At 38.4% G+C, this 27,674-nt stretch overlaps 1 long non-coding RNA gene across 1 annotated transcript; it reads right to left on the bottom strand.

The window, feature by feature from the left end:
* Window positions 1–21,923: 21,923 nt before the first annotated feature.
* LOC103402623 (uncharacterized) lies at window positions 21,924–23,511 on the bottom strand. Its single transcript, XR_524091.4, has 3 exons — window positions 23,180–23,511; window positions 22,915–23,064; window positions 21,924–22,817 (listed from the first exon to the last, which is right to left on the bottom strand). It is a non-coding gene; the product is annotated as an uncharacterized lncRNA (long non-coding RNA).
* Window positions 23,512–27,674: the final 4,163 nt, after the last annotated feature.

The raw sequence follows: 27,674 nt of genomic DNA, 5'->3' as shown, positions 1-27,674 counted from the left end.
CCCGACGTCAACGCTTTCGCATTGGTATATTCGAGTCCTCTCGATGTAGGATCCACATCCTTTATTTATTCAATTTTATATTAATTCTTTTAGAACTCTAGTTAGTTGTATGCTCTGAGCACGTTCCTAAATTTTAATTCATTGTATTTTAAATTCATAACCCTTATTTATTTCTTATTCTTAGCTTTTGTATCAATTAATGGCTTTTGTCACATTCGGGTGTCGGCCAGCACGTGTCTATCCTGGTATTCGGGGAATATCAGGGTCGGGGCGTGTCTTAATATGAACAGTTGTGATCATAAGCACAAAGCTCTATGATTAAAACATTAAGAGTTTTGAGTAGAAGTTCCTACTCATTTTTAAGTAGCTAAGTATTGTTCCTTTTTAATTATTGATGGCAAAGTGTGATCCATAATGAGTTCACAACTTTTCCCTTGATATAAGCTAACCCAACATCTCTAACCCGTCAAATTTTTATTTTTAGAGTTAGCGTACTTTGAGATTTGAGCATTGTGTTGGATCCAAAATTGGCCAGTAAAACATATATTAGGCTAGGGTGTAGTTTGATTGCCTTTTATAAATGAATCTTATAAGACTTGTTTGTAAGTGCCTTTAAAATGACTAAAAAATTTTAAGTGAAATTTATTTTGGATTTCAAAATGAGGCTCATGCATGTAATGGAATCTACCAAGAGTCTCATACGTATTGGAACCATCAAATATATTTAATTGAGTTTTAGAACAACACAAATAATTAAGTAGTCATTTGAGAACATTTTAAATATTTTTGGGAGAGAGTAGAAGTCCAGTTCAGACTAGAGTTTCATTGTGTTGTATTCCTTAAAAATATCATGTACTAAACCCTTGGAGAAAGGGGGACTTGGTTAATTAAAAAAGGGCAAAAGACTGTTTACTACCCTTATGTTTCGTGGTTTTTAACATTTAGTACATCAAGTTTTTTTCGTCCCAGAGTCATACCTAAAGTGTAAATTTTGGGACAGTCTCATACATTCGTTAGTCAAACTGTTAAGTCTGCCGTTAACAGTGACGTGACGCCCATGTGGACAATGACTGGGCGCCACGTGTCATCCACGTGGAAATTAAAAAAAAAATAAATATATATATATATATTATAAAATAATAAATAAATAAATTTTTATTTTTATTTTTATTTTTTCCTTCTTCCTCCTTCCTTTTCCTTCTTCTTCTTCCTCTGAATCTGGGTAGCAGATTCGTTTTTTTTTTTTTTTTCTTTCTTTCTTCTTCCTCCTTCCTTCTCCTTCTTCCGAATCTGCCCATTTTTTTCTTCTTCTTCCTCTTTCTTCTTCTTCGAATCTGCCCAGTTTTTTTTTTTGTTCTTCTTCCTCCTTCCTTCTCCTTCTTCTTCTTCTTCTTCTTCGAATCTGCCCAGTTTTTATTTATTTATTTATTTTTTCTTCTTCCTCCTTCTTCCTTCTCCTTCTTGTTCTTCTTCGAATCTGCCCAGTTTTTTTTTCTTCTTTTTCCTCCTTCTTCCTCCTTCCTTCTCCTTCTTCTTCTTCTTCCTTCTTCTTCCTCTTCTTCGAATCTGCCCAATTTTTTTTTTTCTTCTTCTTCCTCCTTCTTCCTTCTCCTTCTTCTTCTTCTCCTTCTTCCTTCTTCTTCCTCTTCTTTGAATCTGCCCAATTTTTTTTTTTTCTTCTTCTTCCTCCTTCTTCCTTCTCCTTCTTCTTCTTCTTCGAATCTGCCCAGTTTTTTTCCTTTTTTTTTTCTTCCTCCTTCTTCTTCCTCCTTCCTTCTCCTTCTTCTTCTTCTTCTTCCTTCTTCTTCCTCTTCTTTGAATCTGCCTAGTTTTTTTTTTCTTCTTCCTCCTTCTTCCTTCTCCTTCTTCTTCGAATCTGCCCAGTTTTTTTCCTTTTTTTTTTCTTCTTCCTTCTTCTTCTTCCTCCTTTCTTCTCCTTCTCCTTCTTCTTCCTTCTTCTTCCTCCTTCTTCCTTCCCCTTCCTCTTCTGCCCAGATTCGGTTTTTTTTTTTAATTTTATAATATATATATATATATTATTTTATAATTTTTTTTAATTTCCACGTGGATGACACGTGTCGCCCAGTCATTGGCCACATGAGCGCCACGTCACATTTAACGGCTGACTTAACAGTTTGACTAACGGATGTATGAGAATGTCCTAAAATTTACACTTTAGGTATGACTCTGGGACGAAAAAAAATTGATGTACTAAATGTTGAAAACCACGAAACATGAGGGTAGTAAACAGTCTTTTGCCCATTAAAAAAATATGTATTTGCTTTGTACAATTGAAGTGAGTGTTTCCTCTTTGGCTTGGTCATGTGAGCGAATTCATGATTAACAACATCGAGCGAGCTTCATTACCCCTGGCTGATTAAATCTCAGATTCTATCCTCGTCTCCTTGAGACCCCTGGGTGCTTTCCTGCATCAAGTGGCATCAGAGCAAGTTTTCCACTGCATTAGAAGATCATGGGTGATATTTTCTATCATTGAAAACCAAATGGGTGAAGAGATTAACTTGGTAGATTGGAATTCTCCTCCAATATACTATGAGTATGTTGATGATGAAACGTCGTGCTCCAGTGTACGTTCCTCGGTGCTGCCTATTGCAAGAGTGTTACTGAAAATGCAGCATTTGTATAGAACTCTGATCATGAGGCAATTCATTGTCTTAATGCTCAACCCACGACATGCTAAATGGGTGTCTTACAAAAATTTCGGTGGCAAAGAAGAAGGGTTCTCATTTCAAGAATATTTGAAGGAAGTAGGTTAATACCACATTGCATATGTAAGAGATCACGATGCTGGAGTGGAAGATATCAAATTTCAAGATGTACTAAACCCTTGAGAAAGGGGGACTTGATTAAATATATATATATATTTATTTATTTATATATTTGCTTTGTGCAATTAAAGTGAGTGTTTCCTCATTCTTAAATCAACTTGGTCGTGTGAGCGAATCCACAATTAGCAATGTCGAGCGAGCTCCGTTGCTCCTGGTTGAGTGAATCCTAGGTTTTATCCTCATCTCCTCGAGACCCCTGGGTGTTTTCCTGCATCACAAAAGTAATTCAATTACTATTTGGAAGAAGTACCAGATATATGCTTTTTACATAAAACATTTCAAGTACTTTTTCAGAATCTACTTAGAGGTTTCAGAAACAAGTACTTTCAATCATTTATAAACACTTTCAAAATTCACATGTATTGTAACGTTTTAATATCTCTACGTAGTAAAGTGAAAACAAATTAAAAAGTTGCGTCTCTTTTAAAAGTGGCCCTTAATATCATGATTCACGTGGGTGTATTTTGTAATTAGCTTTTTTGTTTGAAATAAATAAATTATTTATGTTATTTATTTTTGGGACTAAAATGAAAAAGAAAAAAGATTGATTGGAAGATTGCATTCAAAAAAGAAAAAAGGGTAAATTACATTTTACCCCTTAGATTTCGGTGCAATTACAACTTTATATAACATCTTTAAAATATTTTAATCTCATACATTTAGTATTTTTTTTTCAATTTCTTACAACCGTTAAAAAATATGTTAAGTTAACCGTTAAGTGATGACATGGCAAATATGGGGTCCCCATGTGTGCTGACGTGGCTGCCACATTTGTGCCACGTGGCTAAACACTTAACAAAAAAATTAAAAATTAAAAATAATTAATTAAAGAAAAGTTAAAAAAAACAGAAACCCCTCTTCATCTTCCTTACCCGAGCCACCCCTCCATCCCCTCCTCCCCATCCACGACTCCACCTCGTTCCCTCATCACTTATGCACCTGTCTCTAACCATAAATCCCCTTCATCTTCCTTCTCCTATCACCAAATCCTTTGCCCAAAAATTTTCCCACCTTAGGTCGCAGGCAGATCCACCCCCTTCCCCCAAAATTTTCCCCTTCTACATCTTCCTTCTGCCATCGCCAACTCATAGCCCCAATTCTTTCCCACCCCAAGTCGCACGATGCAGCCACCCCTTGCCTATCACTAAGGAATTGCATGAGGTGAGTTCGATTTCAAGCAGCAGTGACGGTATGACGCGACTTGGTGGTGCAGATCCGGCTCGGCTTGGTGTCGATGTTGTAAGTCCTGATTCGCGGAGGCTCGATGTCGTTACAATCGAACATGAGCTTGGTGGGTGGATAAGGGTGGTAAAAAAAGAAGGTCGAATCGTTGGAAAACCAAACGAATGCTGAGGTTAGGGAGAGTTGGTGTTTTGATGAGGAAGATAGGTTTTTGGGGTTTTTATTGGGTTTGAGAAGGAGTTCAAAATTAATGGGAGAAGGGGGTGGGTTCGAGTGGGGAAGATGAAGGGAAATTTGAAATTTTGGGTTAGACGGAGGTGTAGAATTAATGGGGAATTGGGTGGGTGATGGGGGATGGGAGAAGGGGGTGCTCGGGTGAGGAAGACGAAGGGGATTTTTGGTTTTTTAACTTTTCTTTAATTAATTATTTTAATATTTTAAAATTTTTATTACGTTTTTAACCACATCAGCACAAATGAGGACCTTATATTTACTACGTCATTACTTAACGGTTAACTTAATAGATTTTTTAATAGTTGTATGAAATTGAAAAAATAATAATACTAAATGTATGAGATTGAAATATTTTAAAAATAATGTATAAGCTTGTAATTGCACCGAAATCTAAGGGGTTAAAATGTAATTTACCCAAGAAAAAAAAAAGTGTGGTCGGAAAGACGCGGGAATATGGCGAACATTTGGTTGGGTCCCTGTCCCTCTCTTCTTCGTCTCACTCTCACTGTCCCCCAATTCCCTCTCAGATCTCATTCCACCATGTCTACCCTCTGCTCCTAAAGCCCTAACCACCTCGCTGCTCCTCCTCCCCCCCATCCCCAGCCCTACCCCTCCCACGCCCTCCTTGCTAGTCTTCTCAGGCGGGACCGCCTTCAACTGCGTCGTCGAGGAACTCAAGAGTTTCACCACTCGCGTCGCCCATGTCCTTCGTGTTTCCGACGACGGCGGAAGCACGACAGAGATTTTCCACGTTCTTGGTAGTTCCGGTCTTCGTTTTCGATTGGGTTATTTTGTATTTGGGGAATTGCACTACTACAATATTAGCTTTAGGTGGCGGATGATGGTGGCGGATTTAGAAAAATACTGTCGGATAAATTATATTCGACACATTATTTAATTAGTGGCAGATATTAGAAAAATCATGTCGGTTATAACCGACATAAATTCCTGGTGGATAATTACTGACAGATATTATAAAACTCCTATCGGTTATAACCGACAATATTTTTGAATTGGGGAATTTAAAATTTTGGGAGGGAATTTAAATTTTTGGGAGGAAATTTTGGGGGGATTTTTGCCGACATAAATTCCTGGTAGATAATTACTGACGGATATTATAAAACTCCTGTCCGTTATAACCGACAGTAATGAAAATGTTTCTGTCATTTTTTATTAAAAAAATGTTTCTGTAGGTTTTAACCAACATTAATGAAAATATTCCACAATAAAACCCCTCATTCTTCTCCTTGCGTTGGTGCCTTCTCCTTTCCCCCTTCCTTCCCCCTTTTCTCCTCTCATCATTTCCTTTGTATTTTCGATTTTGACAAGGTCTATCTTTTATTTGATTTTTTGTTGTTCATCTCTCACAAATGCAGAGAGGGTAAAAGAGATGCTTAGAGCGCTTTCTTTGTTCTTTTTTTTTTTCATTTTTTTCCCTTTTCAAAATCGAAATGTTCTAAATTATTTCACTAATCCTTGCTGGTTTGAACTGCAGGAGTCTGTCTCTGGATTTGAAAGATTATCTGGACTTACAGTTTTGAAGAATTGGAATTCTAGTGTTACACATATTATTGCATCGACAGATGAAAATGGAGCATGCAGAAGAACCCTCAAAGTTTGATGGGTATCTTGGAGGGGAAGTGGATTCTGAGTGTGGAGTGTGTGTTTTACTATTTCTGTTTTAAATGTTCTCCCTCAAATGCTTGGACTTTGCAATTGTAATGGAGTACAGAAGCCGAAATGAGATATTGATATACATGTTCACATTGCTGATAATTCGTTATTCGTCTGTTTGTGCAGGGATTAATGCTTGCACATAAGCAATGAAACTAGTTGATGAGGAGCCTTATGAAATCAACGTTGACATTTATGGAATCAGGGATGGTCTTCGACTTGGTAGACTAAGGCTGCAAAACAAGGTTAGTTTTTCCTCGAGTTTAAGGGCTGGTTTGGTATTGCTGTGCTTTGAAAAAAAACTGCTGTGAGAATAAGCGGCTGTGCTGTGAGAATAAGCGGCTGTGAAATAAATCAGCAGAGTGTTTGGTAAACTTTTTTGTAAAGGTGCTTTTGAAAAAAAAAGCAATTTGATAGTGGATCTTTTCATTAAAGGAGCACTGTAGTTCTGTGTGCTTTGAAAAAAAGCAAGTTTTCCAAAGCTACAAATTGCAGCTTCAGCTTTTTCCTTTGATTTCAGCTTATTCTCACAACAGCTTCCAAAATAAGCCATTTTTTTTAAGTTTACCAAACACCAAAAACACTCCCAGCTTTTTTTCATAGGAGCTTTTTTTAAAATCACCTCAACCCCAAACTGGGGCTAACTATCATCACGAAAACTTCATGGATTCACCATAGGCATTGTTAATCTTGTTTAGTACATAAATAGGTTACACACTTATTTTATCAAGGGAGAGATCTTGTCAATTCCTCATCAAGATGAATCAAGAGCATAACTGTAGTAGTGATCGAGAGAAATTTTTTGATGTTTCTTCCAAATTGTTGAGATGAATCATCTGGGTTTTGTTCTAACAATCTTACAAATTTGTTAAGCAATTTTTGTAAAGTCGGAATCGTTGGTTTCGGTTGTGAGGTATCTAATTTGGGTATTTGTGTTTTGCAGGGCAGGGTGGTTGTGGCGAAGGAAGATTAGGATTTACGACGGAGCTCTGGCCATGAACTATCAGCTCTGTCTTTCTCTCTCTAGCTATGAATTGAAAACAAAACTCTGTGTTGATATGGAAAATGAAGCTCGAAATTATTACACAAATGGCGGAAAAAAAAAGTTCGAGTGTGGAGTTTCACTTTCTGGTACATGGCTTTTGAAATAGGGTTGTCTAGACTGCAGAAGAAATCCATGGCTTTTGGAAGAGGGGATGTTCCGAAACTATTTTCTCTCCCTATCCAATGTTCTTCGAGGGGTTCTTGTGATGCAGAAAGTGGCTTATATTTTTTTTATTATTAATAAATTTTCTGTCGGTTTTATCTGACAATAATTCTTTTATTTATTCTTATTAATAACTTCTCTGTCGGTTATATCCGACACAATTTCTGTCGGTTTTAGAGTATTTTTTGTCGAAAAATTCATTTCCTGACGCAGGCAATTCTGTCGCTTATTATATCCGTCACTGCACTCATTTTCTATTGGATTTTGCTTAATTTCTGATAGTATTATACGTTTCTTGTCGGTTTTTAAACCGACACTAATGGGTACTTTTGTAGTAGTGTTGCTTTTCTTATTTGTTGTGGTTATGCATTAGGCGGTCCCGCTGTTGGAGATATACGGTCGAGATGCTTGAGATTGGCTGATAAGAGCACTTTCGAGGCGGTGGCCGTCCATAGATTGCTTGGCCACCGGTTACCGCTGGATTCGCGGCTGGCCAAATCCGAATGGTAATGTTTTTCTACCGTTCTAGTGATTTTACTGCTATTTGTTGACATTTTACAGCACCATTTTCCCTTATAAATGACGTTAGGCATTGCAAATTTTCGATCTTTGGATTTATTAACGGCGAAAAACAAAGAAAAAACCTATCTTTTTAGCAAATGGGGCTTGTACTTTCTTGTATGTTCGTCATTTCGAGGTTATTTGTTGTTCTGTTATCCTAAATTATCCTTATTTACTTGGTTTGTGGTACTGTGGTTGGGTATTGAGTAACAGTCTGCTGAGTTGAGAATTTGACAGGTATGATATTGTGGAAGGAGAACATTCTCTATGGATGGGAGTATCGAAATTCGAAACCATTCAGGGAAACCATTCGAGTTTTTATGGCTTATTTTCAGAATCAAGTGAGTTATCGGGCGAGAGTGCCTAAACCATGTTGTTTAATTTTGTTTATATGCTCAACTCTTCTGAACTTTCTTCAATTGTCTATTTCAAATTCAGATTCTCCGACGATCAGATGAATTTGTTAAGGATACAATAGGAGTACCAGTCAATGATGTACCTGATTAGGAACTTACTTAGCTGTTAAGCTATGATTGATTAGAGTCTGTTATAATTAGAATCTGTAAAGCTCTTTATACTGGTTGTAGTACACACAGTTTGTAAAGAATTGAATAGAATCATTTCTCCACAACAACTTCTCTCTCCTAGCATTTCTCTCACTACAATTCTCTCTCTCTTTACTCCTAGCATTTCTCTCACAGAGCTATGAGTTTCTACATGGTATCTTCGCCATAGTCCACCGACATCGATCCCTTGCTTCCATTTTCTTGCATTTTCTCACCTTCCAAACAGATCTTATATGCCCTAATTTCCTTGAATTTCTTCTTTCCTCTCTCAATTTCTTCTTTTTCTTGCCATACTCTGATAACGATGACACACGTTGCGAACTCCTCTTCTCCGGCTGCTTTTTCTGGCTCTCATGGCGATATCACAAATTCGTCAATTCCATCTCTCTCTTCGATTACTGTTCAGAACATCACTGGTATGGTTGCGACGAAACCCAATCATCACAATTAGTGTCGGTTATAATTAGAATCTGTAAAGCTATTTATACTGGTTGTACACACAGTTTGTAAAGAATTGAATAGAATCATTTCTCCACAACTTCTCTCTCTACGTTTCTCTCACTACAATTATCTCTCTCTACTCCTAGCATTTCTCTCACAGAGCTATGAGTTTCTACATGGCATCTTCGCTATAGTCCATTGACATTGATCCCTTGCTTCCATTTTCTTACATTTTCTTTCCTTCCAAACAGATCTTATATGCCTTAATTTCCTTGAATTTCTTCTTTCCTCTCTCAATTTCTTCTTTTTCTTGCAATACTCTGATAACGATGACACACGCTACGAACTCCACTTCTCCGACTGCTTCTTTTGGCTCTCATAACGATGTCACAAATTTGTCACTTCAATCTCTCTCTTCAATTATTGTTCAGAACATCACTGGTATGGTTGCGACGAAACTCAATCGTCACAACTACATTACCTGGCGCAGTCTCTTCATCCCCGTTCTAAAACGATTCAAACTTTTAAGGCTTGTTACTGGAATTGATGTGTGTCCTTCTCAATTTGTGATTAATTCTTCTGGATCTCGAGTTCTTAATTCAGCGTATGAGACTTGGTGCGAAAGAGATCAAATCTTGATGATCAGATCTTCTTCCATTGACGGTTGGCTTAGAGCTAAGGCTGGAATTCATAAGCTAAAAGTTTTCACTGCCACAAAACATTTTCTTCCAGTTTCTATTGATCCCCTTGCTTGTCTTCCTCCAACACCTACAACATTTCTGCAAGCTTCAAAGAATCCAAATTGGATGGCTGCCATGAAGGATGAGTTTCAAGCCTTGCAGTCCACTGGGACTTGGGATTTGGTTCCTTTCCATCCAAACTTAAATTTAGTCGGTTGCAAATGGGTGTTTAAAGTCAAACATAAGCCTGATGGCTCCATTGAACGGTATAACGCCCGTTTGGTGGCAAAAGGATTTCATAAACAAGAGGGCATTGATTTCTTTGAAACTTTTAGTCCTGTTGCTAAGCCTACAACTATACGTATTCTGTTATCAATTGATGTTTCATATAACTGGTTTATACATCAGCTTGATGTAAGTAATGCTTTCTTACATGGTACTCTAAAAGAGGATGTGTATATGATCCAGCCAGACCCAACTAAACCACGACATGTTTGCAAGCTTAACCGGTCCCTCTATGATTTAAAACAGGCTCTTCGGGCCTGGTATGAAGCCTTCTACACATCAATTCTGTCATTGGGGTTCTTCTATTCATCTTCTGACACCAGTTTATTTATAAAAAAGGATTCTTCCATCACTTTTATTTTAGTATATGTTGACGATATTATCGTTACTGGTAGTTCAAGCTCAGTATGTCAATCTATTATTGCTCAATTACAAACTATGTTTAATGTGAAGGATTTGGGCGATCTTCATTACTTTCTGGGCATTGAAGTCCACAGATCTCCTAAAAGGGTTGTTCCTCCACCAATCCAAATATGCCCTTGATCTGTTAAAGAAATTGATATGATTGGTGTCAAGCCTTACTCCACTCCTATTGGTTCTGCTAAGTTAGATCACTTCGACACTCTTCTACCTGATCCTACATTTACAGATCAACTGTTGGAGCTTTACAATACCTAACTTGGACACGCCTTGATTTGGCTTTTGCTGTGAATCAAGTATGTCAGTACATGCATTCTCCTTACAGATCCATTTGTAAGCAATCAAACAGATACTTCGATATTTGAAGGGTACTCTTGATGTTGGTATATGGTTTACACAAGGCTCTCAATGTCTCATTGTGTGGTCTAATGCAGATTGGGTTGGCTGTCCTGTTGACAAAAGATCAACAAGTGGTTACTGTGTTTTTTCTTGGTCCTAATCTAATCTCATGGAGTGCAAAGAAACAGTGCATTGTTGCCTGGTCTTCAACTGAGGTTGAGTATCGGTCTCTCGCCAATACAGCTGCTGAACTTAGTTGGGTTTGCTAAATCCTGTAGGATATCTCTTTCCTTCTTCTCCAGACTCCTGCAATTTTTTTTACAACAAGAGCGCAATCGCACTAACTTCTAATCCTGTCTTCCATGCTTGGAGTAAACATGTGGAAATTGACTACCACTATATTTGAGAAAAGGTTCTTGGTGGCCACTTCCGTGTACATCATGTAGCTTCTCCTTTTCAACTAGCCAATATTTTTACTAAATCCTTGCCATCTGCTCGTTTTGTAGAGTTAACTTCCAAGCTTTCAGTTAGAGCTCCTAACTTTAGCTTGAGGAGGTGTGTTAATGATACAATGGGAGTACCAGTCAATGATGTACTTGATTAGGAACTTACTTAGCTGTTAAGCTATGATTGATTAGAGTCGGTTATAATTAGAATCTGTAAAGTTATTTATACTGGTTGTACACACAATTTGTAAAGAATTGAATAAAATCATTTCTCCACAACAACTTCTCTCTCTAAGTTTCTCTCACTACAATTCTCTCTATCTCTACTCCTAGCATTTCTCTCACAGAGCTATGAGTTTCTACAGAATCATTTTGCTTCAGTAATGGCAGGTGTGAAGTCTTTACATAGCTATGACTTAGTGTATTTCTATTTTGTTGTTTCTGGTACTTAAATGGAATTCAGTAATCCACTTCGTTCAACTAAGAAATGTTTTTAAAGGTGTACTAAGAAATGCTTTTGAAACTCACATGGTTGTGTATATACGCTTGAGCATCTTCTGAAATCGTAACTAATTCCAATGGTTTCCTCATTGACTAGGTCTTCCTTGCTGCAAACCCAGTTTTCCTGGATCAGTTACGTAATGTGGACTGTGTGGTTTATGCCATGTGATCCTTCTTCACTTGTATTTGCCCATCACTGGTAACATTTCATTTTTTCGGGTAATATTTTTCCAGATGTGAGAAACCTGTATACTCATAATTTTCATTTGCTATACCACATTCTTTAGGTATTGACTGGCATTGGGGAGATTATATCTTCAAAGTCCAACCTGAAGGTGCATATTCATCACACTTTTGAGTTACATGTTACCTGATATACTAATACTCCAGATTCGCCTTATATATATTATTGAAACTAGTTTGTATGGATGGGTTGTATGTATGAGTTGTCATCCTCACCATAGCTTGTCATTCACCTTACATCAACCTTTCTCCATAGCTTGTCATTCACCAATCACTTTCCATAGCTTGTCATTCACCTTACATCAACCTTTCTTACTTGCTTGTAAAAGCTTCTTTACTTGTAATTTGGTTTTTTCTTTTCCACTTGTTAGGGCAAAGGGATTGTGTTTGTGTAGTTATCCGACAATCTATTGTAGCTTTCTTTTGGCTCTCTACTTCATAATGAAATATACAACAAATATTGAAATCAAAACTCAACATGGTATCAGAGCAGGAACCATAGGGTTCTGACTCTGTTCATTTTTTTTTTACTTTTTCATTTGCTCATCATCGATTGAGATGGCAGAAGAAAATGTGTCTAGTGCCGACAATGCCTTATCCTCTTCCCCAAACTTAACCCAAAGGGTTGAGAACAATCCAAATCAATGACTCTGCTCGGTGCTACTGAACGAGTTTAACTACCTTCCTTGGTCAAGAGCTGTGTCACTTGCTCTAGGAGGAAGATCGAAGCTAGGGTTTATCAATGGAAGCTCTGAGCCCCCAGAATCCACTTCACCAACTTACGATGCATGGCATGCTACTGATCAGCTGGTCATGTCCTGGTTACTTAACTCTATGGAGCCAAAACTGTCTAAGCTTTTCAGCTACTCAGAGTCTTCCCTTCTCCTATGGGAGTCTGTTAAAGATATATATGACAGCCAAAACAACTTAGTTCACATCTTTTAATTGAAGAAGAGTGTGGCTAGTTTAAAGCAAGGTGATCACTCATTTGTTCAACACCTTGGAAGTATGGAATCCATGTGGAATGAACTTGATATGTATCGTCCACACATGACTGATTCCGCTGTGCTACTGAAGAGGGTTGATGAAGACAAGGTGTTTCAACTCTTAGCAAGCTTGGGAGCGGAGTATGAAGACCTGCGTAGTCACTTGTTAATGACTCAAGAGCTGCCCTCTTTTACCAATGTGTGTCATGCAGTCTAAAGAGAGGAAACTCGACGAAGAGTGATGAACGTTGAGCCCAAATCCAACTCTGAAGCTAGGGTTTTCACGAAAAATCACAAAGCAACTGGTGATAGGGTGCTTGGCAAGAAAGCAGACTGGAAATGTTCTTATTGCAACATGAAGGGACATTTGAGAGAAAAATGTTGGATTCTTCATCCGGAGTTAAAGCCTAAGTTTGATAGGGAAGGTAGGATGATCAAAGATGGGAAGGGTGGAGTCATTCCAAAAGCATTTCATTCAGCTTGTTCCTCAACTGATGGGATGGCCAATTTCTAAACAAATCTTGTGTCCTTGATCAACGAATTTGCTGTTTTTACTTGAAAAGAAGCAATGAAGCACTGAACCTGATGAAATGACACCTGAAAACCCTACTGCAATGCTAGGGAAATTTGTTGGATTCTTGGCTGACTCGGAGAACACATCGAAAGGCAATATTCCAGGTATTATCAGTGCCATTGCCACTGCTCTTAATGCAAATGTTACACATGATTTTTGGATTATTGACTCTGGTGCCACTGATCATATAACTAATAAACCCTCTAGTCTCCACGATTTTCAAAGAACTATTGATCCAATTCATGTATCTGTTGCAAATGGGAAAGGGGAACCTATTCTAGGGAAATGAAAGATTAGATTGCTAAGTGAGCATACTGATTCCATTGCTCTCTATGTACCTTTTTTTCCTTTTCAGCTCTCGTTAATAGGAAAAATCACAAAAACCTTAGATTGTCTTGCTATATTTTCCCCTCACAATGTTGTGTTTCAGGACCGAGTTACTCAGAAGAAGATTGGTGAAGGGTTCTTCTTGAATGAACTTTACTATCTCTCAAAGGAGTCCAATTTTGTCAAAAAGCTCAGTGTCAACTTAAGTCAAGTTCAGGAACACCAACTCTGGCATCAACGCCTTGCCCATCCCTCAGAACATGTGATGACCAAGTTGTTTCCCTTTTTTTTGTAAAAACACACTGGAGTGTGAAACTTGTCAAATGTCAAAAGCCACTAGACTTCCTTTTGTTTCCTCTAATTCTAGAACTAGTAAACTTTTTGAGCTTGTTCACTCTGATATTTGGGGTCCTTCTCGTGTAGAATCCTTTGATAGGTATAGATATTATGTTACATTTATTGATGACTATTCTAGAGTAACCTGGTTGTATATTTTAAAACTTAAAAGTGATTTGTTTGATGCTTTTAAGGACTTTCACAACCTAATCACCAATCAATTTTCATCTAAGTTATATATGTTAAGATCAGATAATGGTACTGAGTACACTTCCAATAACATGAGTAATTACTTGAGCAATCATGGCATTTTGCATCAAACTAGCTGTGTTGGTACACCACAACAAAATGGTGTGGCAGAGAGAAAGAATTGAGATTTATTGGAGAAGACTCGATCACTTATGATCCAAATGAATGTTCTTAAGAAATTTTGGTCTCAAGCCCTACTCACTGCCACGTACATCATTAATAGACTGCCAACTCGGGTGTTGAATACTAAATCTCATTTTGAAGTCATAAAGGGCATGCCTATAAACTTGTCTCACCTCAGGACCTTTGGTTGTACTTGTTATGTGCACATTCAAGCTCTCCATCGTGACAAACTCGACCCTCGAGCTGCCAAATATGTGTTTATGGGATACGCCAATTCTCAAAAGGGTTACAAAGTGTACAACTCTAACACGGGGAAGCTGGCAGTCTCTAGAGATGTGCGATTTGATGAATATTCACCTTATTTCCACAAAGGGTTGGAGATTAATGCTAATATGGAAGATCTTATAGACCTATTTCCACTACCTATTCCAGCAGAAATTCATGAAGTCACTCATGCTCATATCAGCACTGATAATTCTCAACTCACTGAGAGTGTAATTGATGCAGTGCCAAGCTCCTCTGGACCATCAGAAGCTCAACCAAATCAACAAGCTATAAGTGCACCAAGAAGAAATCCTACACAAGATAGACATCCACCATTGAGGTTACAAGAGTATGTTACTTACACTGCAAGACATCCTATCTCTGCAGCCATTTCTTATCATAGATTCTCATCTTCTCATACTTCTTTCCTTAACAAATTGTCCCACACAAATTGTCCCATATGTCTGAGTGGCAAAATGCTATGACTAAAGAGCTTCATGCTCTGAATGACAACCAAACATAGAGTGTGGTGGATCTTCCAAATGGCAAGAAGGTCGTGGGAAGTAGGTGGATATATAAGACCAAATTCAGCTCCAATTGAAGCATTGAAAGACACAAAGCACGGTTAGTAGCTCAAGGCTTTACTCAAACTTATGACATTGACTATAAGGAGACCTTTGCTCCTCTTGCCAAAATGAACACAGTGAGGGTATTGTTGTCTGTGGCAGTCAATAATGCATGTCCCTTATTCCAAATGGATGTGAAGAATGCATTTCTTCATGGGGATCTTGAAGAAGAAGTGTACATGAAGTTGCCTCCTGGTCATCCAAGAGAAAATGAACCCAACAAGGTCTGTAAACTTCATAAAGCCATATATGGTCTCAAACAATCCCCTCAAGCTTGGTATTCGAAGCTTAGTTCAGTTCTTGAAGCTGTAGGGTTCAAAAGGAGTCATGATGACTCTTCTTTGTTTGTTCGAAGTAGTATTGCTGGCAAATTGGTTGTGCTTATATATGTTGATGACCTAATTATTACAGGTGACAATATAAGTGAAATCAAGACGCTTAAGCAGTCATTTCACCAAAAAATTGCCATTAAAGACTTGGGGCCCTTGAAATACTTTCTTGGAATTGAGGTGGCTACCTCTTCAAAGGGATTGTTCTTGAATCAAAGAAAGTATGTTCTCGATCTTCTAGATGAAGCTAACATGATGGAATGTAAACCGGCTCGGACACCCCTAGCTAGCAAACTTCAGTGGCATGAAAAATGTGAACCTTTCTCGGACCCTAGTGTTTATCAGCGAATGGTTGGGAAACTTATTTATCTCACCATTACTAGGCCTGATATCTCATATTCAGTTAGCCTAACCAGTCAGTTCATGCACTCTCCTACTCTAGTTCACTGGGAAATCGTCAAAAGAATACTTCGATATCTCAAGGGCTCAGTAGGAAAGGGGATAATTATGAAGAACAATGGATCAAATCACATCTTGGCCTACACAAATGCTAACTGGGCTGGAAATGCCCTTGATCAAAAATCCACAACAGGTTTTTGCACATTTGTTGGAGGGAACCTTGTCACTTGGAAGAGCAAGAAACAAACTGTTATTGCTCGATCTAATGCCGAAGCTGAGTATAGGGTTATGGCATAAACAACCTGTGAACTCATATGGTTGAAAGGTCTTCTTTCCGAGCTCGGATTCACAAGCATAGCACCTATGTCCTTGTATTGTGATAACCAAGCTGCCATGCACATTGCCTCCAATATAGTATTCCATGAAAGGACCAAATATATTGAAGTTGATTGTCATTATATTCGTGCTCAAGTTCAATCCAAGGTGATAGACACCGTGTTCACACACAGCCACGATCAACTTGCTGATTTATTCACAAAAGCACTAGACTCTACTCAGTTTCAGCGTTTGTTGTGCAAGCTTGGATCAATCAATTCCCTTGATCCAGCTTGAGGGGGTGTATTGAAATCGGTTTGTATGGATGGGTTGTATGTATGAGTTGTCATCCTCACCATAGCTTGTCATTCACCTTACATCAACCTTTCTCTATAGCTTGTCATTCACCAATCACTTTCCATAGCTTGTCATTCACCTTACATCAACCTTTCTTAGTTGCTTGTAAAAACTTATTTACTTGTAATTTGGTTTTTGCTTTTCCACTTGTTAGAGCAGATTTTAGGGATTGTGTTTGTGTAGTTATCCTACAATCTATTGTAGCTTTCTTTTGGCTCTCTATAAAAGTTGCCTTCACTCTCTTGTAATCTTCATAATGAAATATACAACAGATATTGAAACCAAAACTCAACAGATATTAACAAACACATTATTTATTTTCCATGTCAAGTTACATGTTGAGTTGATTCAGTTTGTTCCGATAATAGGTGCTTTTGTTAACTGCTATTACAGATGCACTAAATCGAACATATGGAAATCGTCATAAGAGTCTTGAAAACCTTGTAAGTTAGTGGCTTTTTCAGCCTGAATTTACTCTGAAACTGGTGCACGACTATTAGATGCATCGTCATTTATTTATATAGGGAACATGTAATGTAATTTGTGACAAGTTTCTGTTTCAATGCAGCCCGGTCAATACATCAATACCGTATTAGTCTGTATTAGCTCCCAAAGGTGGTGAGATTCCTGTAGATGTTCAATGCTTGGCTGCCCAAGGAATCTTTAATCTGGGCAGAGTCCAAATGCTCTTTCTGTTGGTTCCATAAATTAAAACTTTCACTTTTTTCGACTGCTTGATGGCCGTGAATATGTTTGTTTCGTTACCTGAAAATCAAAGCTCAGACTCGAGTGACCTTTTGCAGATCGTTGTCAATTCCACATGTGATCCAAAATACGCAAGTACAAATCTCACGGTAGTCCAATGACGGAGCTCAATGGAGCAAGCATAATTAACCCTCATGGGGCTATTGATTTCTGTTCACTAGTTCATTTTTCATGAGGTACATCTTCCATAGCAAAGCAATCTTTTGACAGCATCACTCCGTATCAACTAGTAATTCATGTTTCCCAAAATTTGACCATGTTTGATTTCAGCCGTACATTCAAGCTTATTTCGGCTGTTAGGCGATCCGCGTTGCAAGGATATACGAGGGAAGTTGCTAGTGTTATTTGACGTCTGATGTACACAATTGACTTAGATGTTCATGAACTGAAACTTTTCGGCATGCTTGAGACACTAGATTATGTATTAAACAATTTGTGTATATATGGTTCATGTACGCCAATTTTGCTGTAATTTGATGAGAAATTATTTCTTTAAAAATTCTCCAGGGCCTAGTTGTTCATCTCCGAGTTAAACAAATGCCAATTCTAGTTGGGGCGAATCATCTTTAAGTATTTTGACAATTAAATTCTTACCTAAAATTGGGGATACAGAATTTCCCTATATCCTCCTTTTGGTCGAAATTATATAGAGTCGTAAGGATATATCCCCGATGGGTGTTTTTGTACCAAAAGAAGTAAAGTACAAGGTTTCCAAGCAAACACGAAATTTAAGCCCAATTCAAAAGAATATTGGTTCGTTAATCCAGGCTCGAGTGATTGTCTCTTGAAAGAGAGATTCTCTTTTGCAATGGGTGCATAGTCAATGGCAGTCACCATCAACTTACCCACTCAAGGAATTTTAATTGACGATGTGGTGATGGTTAGTAATTTTTTAATGTACCTAGTAGTTTAAAGAAATAATTTCTCATTAAAAAATAGTCAATATATTAGGCTCTGCCTACTCCCCATTTTTTCCTAAGAAAAATCTAAGGCTGCAACATGAAACCCACGAACCAAATTGCTCGCCTCCGTTGCACCGATAGGCTGGAGGGGTCTTCATTGTGTGAGAGCAGATCTTGATCGTCCTGATCTATATTATTGTTGGGGGTGGACCACCATTGGGAGGTGGGCCAATATTGGAGCCCACGAGGGAAGAAGCATCATTTGCTTGTCTCTGATTGTTACTCCCACGTTTTCTCCAAATATCCATCCATGCAAATGTTGAAGTAGATGTACAGATAAAACATTATTTTAAATATAAATGTTTATATTTACACTATACCTAATTACTTACTCTATCGGTGATACAGAGAATGTCGTAAGGTTTGCTAGAGCATGCCCTACGTATACAACTTTAAAATCATGAATTCCGAGCACATTCTCAAATTGCATTTCGAGGCTAATACAATAGACATGCGATATGAGCAGTAATCTATTCTCAGGAATGGGATTGTCAACATCAAAAGGTAGAATCACTTGTTCCAAATTCCTCACAATGTCCGAATGATGGACTCTATAACTTGTCTGTACTATTGGTATGTCAATAAGGAATTCGTGCACTCCAAACACCATTATTGGTGTTGACATACCAACACTACATACAAGATATAGAGTCCATCCTTCGGACACTGCAACGAACTTGGGACAAGTGATTCTACCCATTGATATTGACAATCCCATTCCCGAGAACATATTACCGCTCATATCGCATGGCTACTGTATTAACCTCAAAATGCAACTCGAGAATGTGCTCAGAATTCATGATTTTAAAGTTGTATACGTAGGGCATGTTCTAGCAAACCTTACGACATTTCCTCCACTGCCGGTAGAGCAAGGAATTAGGTATAGTGTAAATATAAACATTTATATTCAAAATAATGTTTTATTTGTACATCTACTTCAACATTTGCATGGATGGATTATTGGTGAATTTGGAGAAACCGTAGGAGTAACAATCAAAGAAAAGCAAATGATGATTCTTCCCCGCAGGGGCTCCCACTATTGGCTCACCTCTAAATGGTGGACCACCCCCAACATAATCTAGATCTGGACGATCAAGATCTGCCCACAGACAGTGAGGATACAGTTGAGGACCCATTTTAGCCTATCTGTGGAAGGCAAGGAAGATGTAAGAACCCACATCACCTAGGGGAATGATCCTTATATGTATATTCTTATCCCTACCTAGCACGAGACCTTTTGGGAGCTCACTGGCTTCGGGTTCCATCGGAACTCCGAAGTTAAACGAGTAGCGTGCAAGAGCAATCCCATGATGGGTGACCCACTGAGAAGTTCTCGTGTGAGTTCCCAGAAATAAAACCGTGAGGGCGTAGTAGGGGCCCAAAGAGGACAATATCATGCTACGGTGGTGGAGTGAGCCTGAGATGTGATGGACCTCATGCCGGGATGTGACAGAAGAGGGCAGAATAGAGACGGCTTGTTACAACCCGTCTATTAGTTACTATATTTCATTTTCTGAAAATTGTGAAATGTCCAACATACTCCCATAGGAGAAAGTGTTGACTTGTGTTGACAATTGAACTTGTGACACGTATGTCTTAGCACATGTTCGTAGTACTCGTCGATATGAGCGCAAGTGGGGAGGAAAAGATTTTACAAAACACAAATGTTAAGGGTATTCTTGTAATTCTAAATTTAAAGAGTAAAGCTAATAATATTATAAAATGTTAACTAAAGTAAAGAAAAAAAAAAGAGGCTTCTGGACAAGGGAAGAGAAGAAAAATAAAGGGGGGGATTACAAGGGATCGCATGGCCCTGAAACTATGAATCAGGAAAAGGGGAGAGAGAGATGGAGGAAGCAAAGGGATTGGTGAAGCATGTACTGCTGGCAAAGTTCAAAGACGGAATCTTAAAAAGTAAGATCGAATAACTCATCAAAGGTTACGCCAACCTCGTCAATCTCATCGAACCCATGAAGTCTTTCAACTGGTAATAACAATAATAATACCAATTTCCAAGTTACTTGTAATCTAATCTCTCTTAAATCTTAATGTTCTTGCTTGGAAATTCTTTCTTTTTTTTTTTGTCGGAAATTTACTGATGGAGCTACCAATTTAAAGACTTGAATCTCGATGCATTTTTCTGTTTGATTAATTATAATTGAAATCGAGGTTATAAACATGAATTCTGAATTGTGTGGAGGCATTCTGGAAATGTAATTGAACCATGAGAGTATAGGTTATAAGTTACAGAAAAACTATGTTTTAAGTGGCCTACTTTGGCTCTTGTGTTCTGTCTTTATGAATTCCTTTTGAGCGTATAGTACGTGGTTTAAAACTAGACATGTTTGTGATCTAAACCCATTTAATTTCACATAATTCCATTGAGTATTGATATGTCAAAATCATATTCAAACTGGAGTCCCGAAACTGCCAGATAGCAGCAAATACTGGGTTTTGAGACTCTATTTTGTAACTTGCATAACTTTCAACTTAGAACTCCGTTATCTACAAATCTTTTATGCTTCTAAAGTACACAAAACAAGCTTCGAAACCCATATAAGTTTACATCAACCGATATAGTTATGGGTGTTCAAAGAACCATATTCTTGTACAATTATAAGCTCAATGACTTAATGTATCAGTGCATTTATACCTATTGAAACACATAAATCATTTATGGTCCATAATTATTTCCATTCAAACGTATTGGCAATGATGAAGTTATTATAAATCAACCAAAATGGCATTTGAATTAGGTGCTGTTAAATTAGTAATTCCAAGTACTTTGACTAGAATTAAAGTTCATGTCATGCAATTAATAATGTCTTATGTTTGTGAAAATGGAATTGGCCATGTTGAAGGATCCATGTACTAGTGACTAAGAGCAATGCTTAGGAATCTAGTTAAGGGAAATACGACAGACATTTACGGAATTTGATTATACTAAACTTCGTGGAATCTTATATTATTATTTATCTCATTGGTTGATTACTCTTGTTGGGTGTTATTTGATCGTGTGGACAATTGGATGACTTGGATGGTAATTGAATTATTGCTTTTGTTGGATGTCTATTGGTGTAATTATGGTTTGCTTTGATATGAGATGGATTTCTTATCAGATTTTGTAATAACGTGAGGTATGTTAGGGAACTACGAATGGCTTGATCCCTTCTTAGGGTACGTAGACAGTCTAACGCTAAGGTTAGATGCAACCATGAAATAAAAGGAAATGACTGCGTGGTTGAATCATTGATTGTGTTTTGATTGTTTTGGAGGCAAGACATGATGGATAAACAGGGATGTGATGACATCACATGTCGATCGTGGACATATGTCAGGATCAAGGAGTGACACGGCAAATTGGTTTGTGGGTTTCATGTTGCAGCCTCATATTTTTCTTAGGAAAAAAATCGGGAGTAGGCAGAGCTTAATTTTCGTATTCCTAGTTTAAGTTTGTTTCATTATTTACAGTTTCTAGATGCATTTAATTTCCTAGGTTGTCACTTAGTTTAAAAAAAAAAAGAATAAAAAAGGAAAAAAAAAAACCATACAAAAAAAAAAAAAAAAAAAGAACATTTGTTTTTCCTTGTTTTATTTTCATAAATAAATTTAGTTTATAGTTAGTGTCGTCTACATTCTACTTCTGATATTCAAAACTTGGTTTTTGGAGGCAGCAAACAAGATAATCAAGAATTCATGCACATAGATTATTTAAGACTGGATCATGAACCCAGCAGCAAGTCTACATTAACATAAACCACATTCCTATGCTAGGCTGAAAAATAATGTCGAAATTACGAAGATCTTGCAGAATCACGGATCCAGTCACAAAAGTGTACATCTGACCATTTGTTTTCTGGGATGCGGTTCTTTGATATGTGGAAACAGAATAAATAGAAATCACATATCCACATACCACAAAACTGATCTCCATCATATTTACCAGATCTACATTCTTGCAACCAAATCTGTGACCCGAATTGCAGGGATAGAACGTTATACCTTTCTGTTTTGCTGCGCGGCCATTCTTCAGTGTCGGCCATTGTGGATCTCAAGCATTCCTACAACAAATCACTCAGGTTGATGAGTTACTGAGGAACCATAATTATTTTCTGCAGATCTATAACTTTCACATTTGAGGATGCCGTGTATGCCATTATTTGAGTTTGGAGGTTGGTTCTTTAACTGTCCTCCGCAAGGTTCAAGCCCAAATGGTCCGCATACATGTTCAGGGTTGATCCAGGTGTTCATTCACTTTTATTACTGGGAGACAGCGTGTTCTAAGTCCAACATTCTCATCCCCATACAGATCTAAGCCTTTTATTTATTTTTGTCCAGCAATTACAATCTCCGTTTATTACTTATATTAAGTTTGGGGTGATCTCACAGATAATACATGCATGCCATACTCATTTGCATAAGTTTACACATCCAACATGGATTCCAGCAGAGATGAGGGTTTATAGCTTTCAGATCCGAAGTCGTGGCTACTTGGAAACTTGTTTTGCCATTTTGTCGACTGAATCTGCAACTCGAACATTTTTTTTTCTCTCGGATATATCACGACTCTAAGTTTCCTACACAGATAGCAGAGCCATATGAGTACATGCAGAACCCAACTACATTATTTTTTACAGATCGGAACCCAAGACACATCAACACATGATATTTTACCTTCTCTTTCCACGGATCTGTTGACTCCAAGAGGTTCTCCTTTATTTTTTTTTCTTCCTTGCCATCAACGGATCTGGGAGTTTTACCTGCAGATGGAGGAGTCTTGGACGCTTTGCTATAGATCTATGAAGGCTGGGTTTTAGTGTGTTTCTTTTGTGTGGATCCGCAAGCCCACGCAGAAAAAGTATATGCATGTGTTAGTTCTTTGATTTTTCCATGACAATAAACCCAATGGAGCTCAATGGCAGCCAGGAGAGATTTTTACCTTTGGGGACTTGGGTTTCGCAGCCGAGATCCAGTAAGGATGATGAACTCCATGACTGGGACCGAGAACATTGGAGGCATGTTTGAAGTTTAATTTTGGGAGACCTAGAGAACATGGAGGAGCGGCTAGAGTGAAGGGTTTGTGTTGATGTGAGAGAGGATGGTAAGGCATTGAAGTAGAAATGGAAGAGGAGGCGCGGCTAGGGTTCTCCATTATAGGGAAATGAGAACCATTTTTTGTTCTTAAAGAAAGAGAGGGCTGAGAGACATGTGAGACCTCTCTCAGTTTCTAGAGAGAGAAAGACCTAGGTTTTCTAAATATAATCAGAAATGAAGGAGAGAGAGGGCTGTTTTGAAATAGAGAGAGGGAAAGCCGTTAGGCTCTGGGCTGCATCCCATTACAATCCATCTCATAGGCTTTTGTATTTTTGGGCCTCTGTTTGAGGGCTGGGTTCCAGAGCCAACGGATTGTGCTACCGAGGGTGAGAATCTAGGCTGCCAAGTTTATAGGAGTGTGATATCTATACACCTCATTTTACTTTTCACACATATTTTTCGTGGGAGAATAATTCAGAAATAAACAGAATAACAGAAATAAACAGAACTTGAAATTCACAATTTTTATTTCACAAAAGGTACTTGCTATACAGAATGAAAAGTATACAATAAATACAGAAAATAATATAAGAATGTCAACGGTACTAACTTGATTACAGAAGGTAGAGGCTAGCGTAAAAGCTATGTCCTTCGAACAGTAATTCCGTCTCACTCTTGTGCTTGTGGTTCTATAACGTCTGCTCGACCAGGATACAATTACCTAATCCTATAACCCGCACTGGATTAAAGAATTCTAGCGAATTGCTTTGTGTGTTTACTCTTTGTGGATAGTTTGTACGGAAGAAAAGGAAGAAGAAAAAGATGATTCATTTGGATACCATGGATTGTAGATATAAAGGCTGTTTCACACCCTTTCAAATACCAGTTCAGTGTATTTGAAGGTTCACAACTCTTTTCTAAGAGCTGTGTCTTTTAATCAAAACGTTTTTAATTAATAATAAATTAATTAAAAACTTAATCCGAAAATTAAAATTAATGAATCAGATTAATTTTAAATTTCAAGGACAAGCCCAAGGCCCTTGTCTTGATTAATTAATATTAATTGTATTTAGGCTATATTATACAAGCCTAATCCACACAACCATAAAGCCCAAGCCTTCAATCCATTTCCAAATGGCCCACATTCTAATTACTAGACTAAAGCACTAAATCTATATAAAGGCCCTTGAGAATCTTGTTTTCCCCAATGGGACAAGAGTCTCAAAACTTCCAACAATACCCCACATTTTCTGTCGTCGGATGGATGAATGGAAGAAAATCAATGGACAGAAATTATCAAAGGGTGTGTGGATAGCACACCCCAAGTTTATAATGCACAACAAAGGCATTGCTGCTGAAGCACACTACCGTTACAAAGGAGTTGATGGAACTTGCAACAAGAACGAGGCCAATATGTTGGTATATGGTCCAGCCCATGATCAATGTTCTAGATTATTCTAGTAAGCAAGAAATGAGGCTGGAGCTTGCTAGACAATTCTAGCATGTTATTAAGTTGATGGAAAAAGCTAGAGAGTACTAGCTTCCTTGGTTGCAAATGGAAAGATCTAGAAGCTACAAGTATATGGCTAGTCTAGATTTTTCTATACTAGAGGTTTGAAGAAGGAACTAGAAACTAGTAGAATGCCAAGCCCTCACCTATAAATATGGGTGTGATGTAACCAATTGAGAACCAAGAGTGAGTAGCAAAGGATCAAGTCCAAAGCTAGAGTTCCACTCCAAGAGTGAGAGTGAGAGTGTTCCACTACACATTGTGTGAGTGAAGTTTAGAGTGATAGAAAGTGTGTGTTATACTTTCTTGTATCCATCAAGCCTTGTCTTTGGCTTGGTAAGACTACTCTTGTTGTATTCATCTTTTTTCATATAGTGAAGATTCCTTGTTTGGTGGACGTAGGCATAAATTGCCGAACCACATAAATTCTTGGCGTCCATTTTCTACTTTACCTTGTGCATTCTCTATCTTGTAGTACCGACATTCCTAACAAGTGGTATCAGAGCCAGGTTGGCTCGTACTGCGAGATGGAAGGAAGTGGCACTATGATCAAACTCACCAACTCCAATTGGGTAACATGGAAGCCAAGGATGGAGGACATTCTCTATTGCAAGGATCTGCATGAGCCAATTGAAGGAGATGCCGTTAAGCCAGAGAGCATGTCCGATGCCGAGTGGAAGAAGATGAATCGCAAGGCTATTGGCACAATTAGACAATGGGTGGACGATAGTGTTTTTCACCATGTGTCTAATGAAACCAATGCTCGCGAGTTTTGGACAAAGCTTGAGTCCTTGTTCGAGAAGAAGACTCCAGTTAAGAAAGCCTTCTTGATCAAAGAGCTCATCAATGTGAAGTACAAGGATGGTTTAAGTGTAGCAGAACACTTGAACAATTTCCAGAATATCATCAACCAGTTGGCTACTATGAAAATGACGATCGAGGACGAGCTACAAGCGCTCTTGTTACTTGGATCCTTGCCAGACAGTTGGGAGACCTTTGTGGTGAGTATAAGTAACTCTGCTTCTAATGGTGTTCTTACCCTTGATAATGTTAAAAATAGCATGCTCAATGAAGAAACAAGGAGAAAGACTTCTGGCACAGATAGCAGCCAAGTATTTGTCACAGAGAACCGCGGAAGAAGCAAGAGTAGAGGGCCTAGAGGTCATGGCAGGAGTCCTAGCCGATCCAAGTCAAGGTTCAGGGGTGCATGCCACCATTGTGGCAAAGAAGGCCATATGAAGAAAAATTGTCGAGTTTGGAAGAGAGAGCAAAGGGAAGGAAACAATCAGAAGAAAGATGATACTGGCAATACCACCGCTGTCATATGTGGTGATGTACCAGAAATATTGTCTGTTGGTGAATGTCTGCATATGGGCAACTCTGACAGAGACATTGAATGGATCTTTGATAATGGAGCTTCCTTCCATGCTACGTCCAAACGGGAGTTCTTCAGTACATACAAAGAAGGTGACTTTGGCATAGTGAAGATGGGGAATGAAAGCTATTCCAAAATTCTTGGAATTGGTGATATCTGCTTAAGAACTAATCTCGGCTGCCAATTGATGTTGAAAGATGTGAGACATATTCCTGATATACGTCTCAATCTGATATCCATCGGTACCCTTGATCGACAAGGATATTATCACCATATTGGCGAAGGAAAATTGAAGCTTACTAAAGGCTTAATGGTGGTAGCAAGAGCACGACTTTGTTGTACGTTGTACCGGTCAAATGCCAAGGTTTTGAAAGGTGAGTTGAATGCTGTGGAAGACTCATCTCTAGACTTGTGGCATAAGAGGCTAGGCCACATGAGCGAGAAAGGCCTACAAGTTTTGGCAAAGAAGTCTCATATTCCCTTTGCCAAAGGTACGTCGTTAAACTCTTGTGAGCATTGTTTATTCGGAAAACAAAGAAGAGTTAGTTTTTCTGTTCCATCTACAAAGAAAGGAAACTTGTTAGATCTTGTTTATTCAGATGTGTGTGGTCCCATGGAAGTCGAGTCACTTGGAAGAAATAAATATTTTGTTACTTATATTGATGATGCTTCACGAAGGGTGTGGGTGTATTTGTTGAAATCCAAAGACCAGGTGTTTCAGACATTCCAGGAGTCCCATGCCATGGTGGAGAGGGAAATTGGGAAACCTCTCAAGTGCCTTCGTAGCGACAACGGCGGCGAGTACACATCTCACCAGTTTAGAGAGTATTGTGTAAAACATGGCATACGTCATGAGAAGACAGTTCCTGGAACTCCACAACATAACGGTGTTGCTGAAAGAATGAACCGAACCATCATGGAGAAAGTCAGGTGTATGTTGAGGACTGCAAAGTTATCTAAGCAGTTCTGGGGTGAAGCTGTAAGGACAGCCTGCTATTTGATCAACCGATCTCCATCAGTACCATTAGGTCTTGATGTTCCAGAGAGAGTATGGACTGGTAATGATGTGTCTTACTCTCATCTGAAGGTGTTTGGTTGCAAAGCTTTTGTGCATGTGCCCAAAGAGCAGAGATCGAAGTTAGACTACAAAGCTACACCGTGCATCTTTCTTGGTTATGGCGGTGAAGATTTTGGTTACAGATTATGGGACCCATACCAGAAGAAGTTTATCCGAAGTAGAGACGTGGTCTTTTATGAAGAACAAACAATTGGGGATTCGGATAAAGAGGCACAACCAGATGGCGCAGTCAGAGGAGTTGATCCATTAGCTTCAGATGAAGAAAGTCACGATGACATCCCTGAAGCAACTGCCAATGAAGTGCCTGCAGAATCAGATAATGCTAATCAAGATGAGCCTGATCAAGATGTGCCAAACCATGAGATTGCTGATCAGGGGGAGCCTAGTCAAGAAGAGCATATTCAAGGAGAACCCAATCAGGGGGAGCCTCCAGCCCT

The sequence above is a fragment of the Malus domestica genome, chromosome 16, assembly GCF_042453785.1.
Source record: "Malus domestica chromosome 16, GDT2T_hap1".
Classification (NCBI taxonomy): Eukaryota; Viridiplantae; Streptophyta; class Magnoliopsida; order Rosales; family Rosaceae; genus Malus; species Malus domestica.
This window is presented reverse-complemented; position numbering and strand designations above follow the sequence as displayed.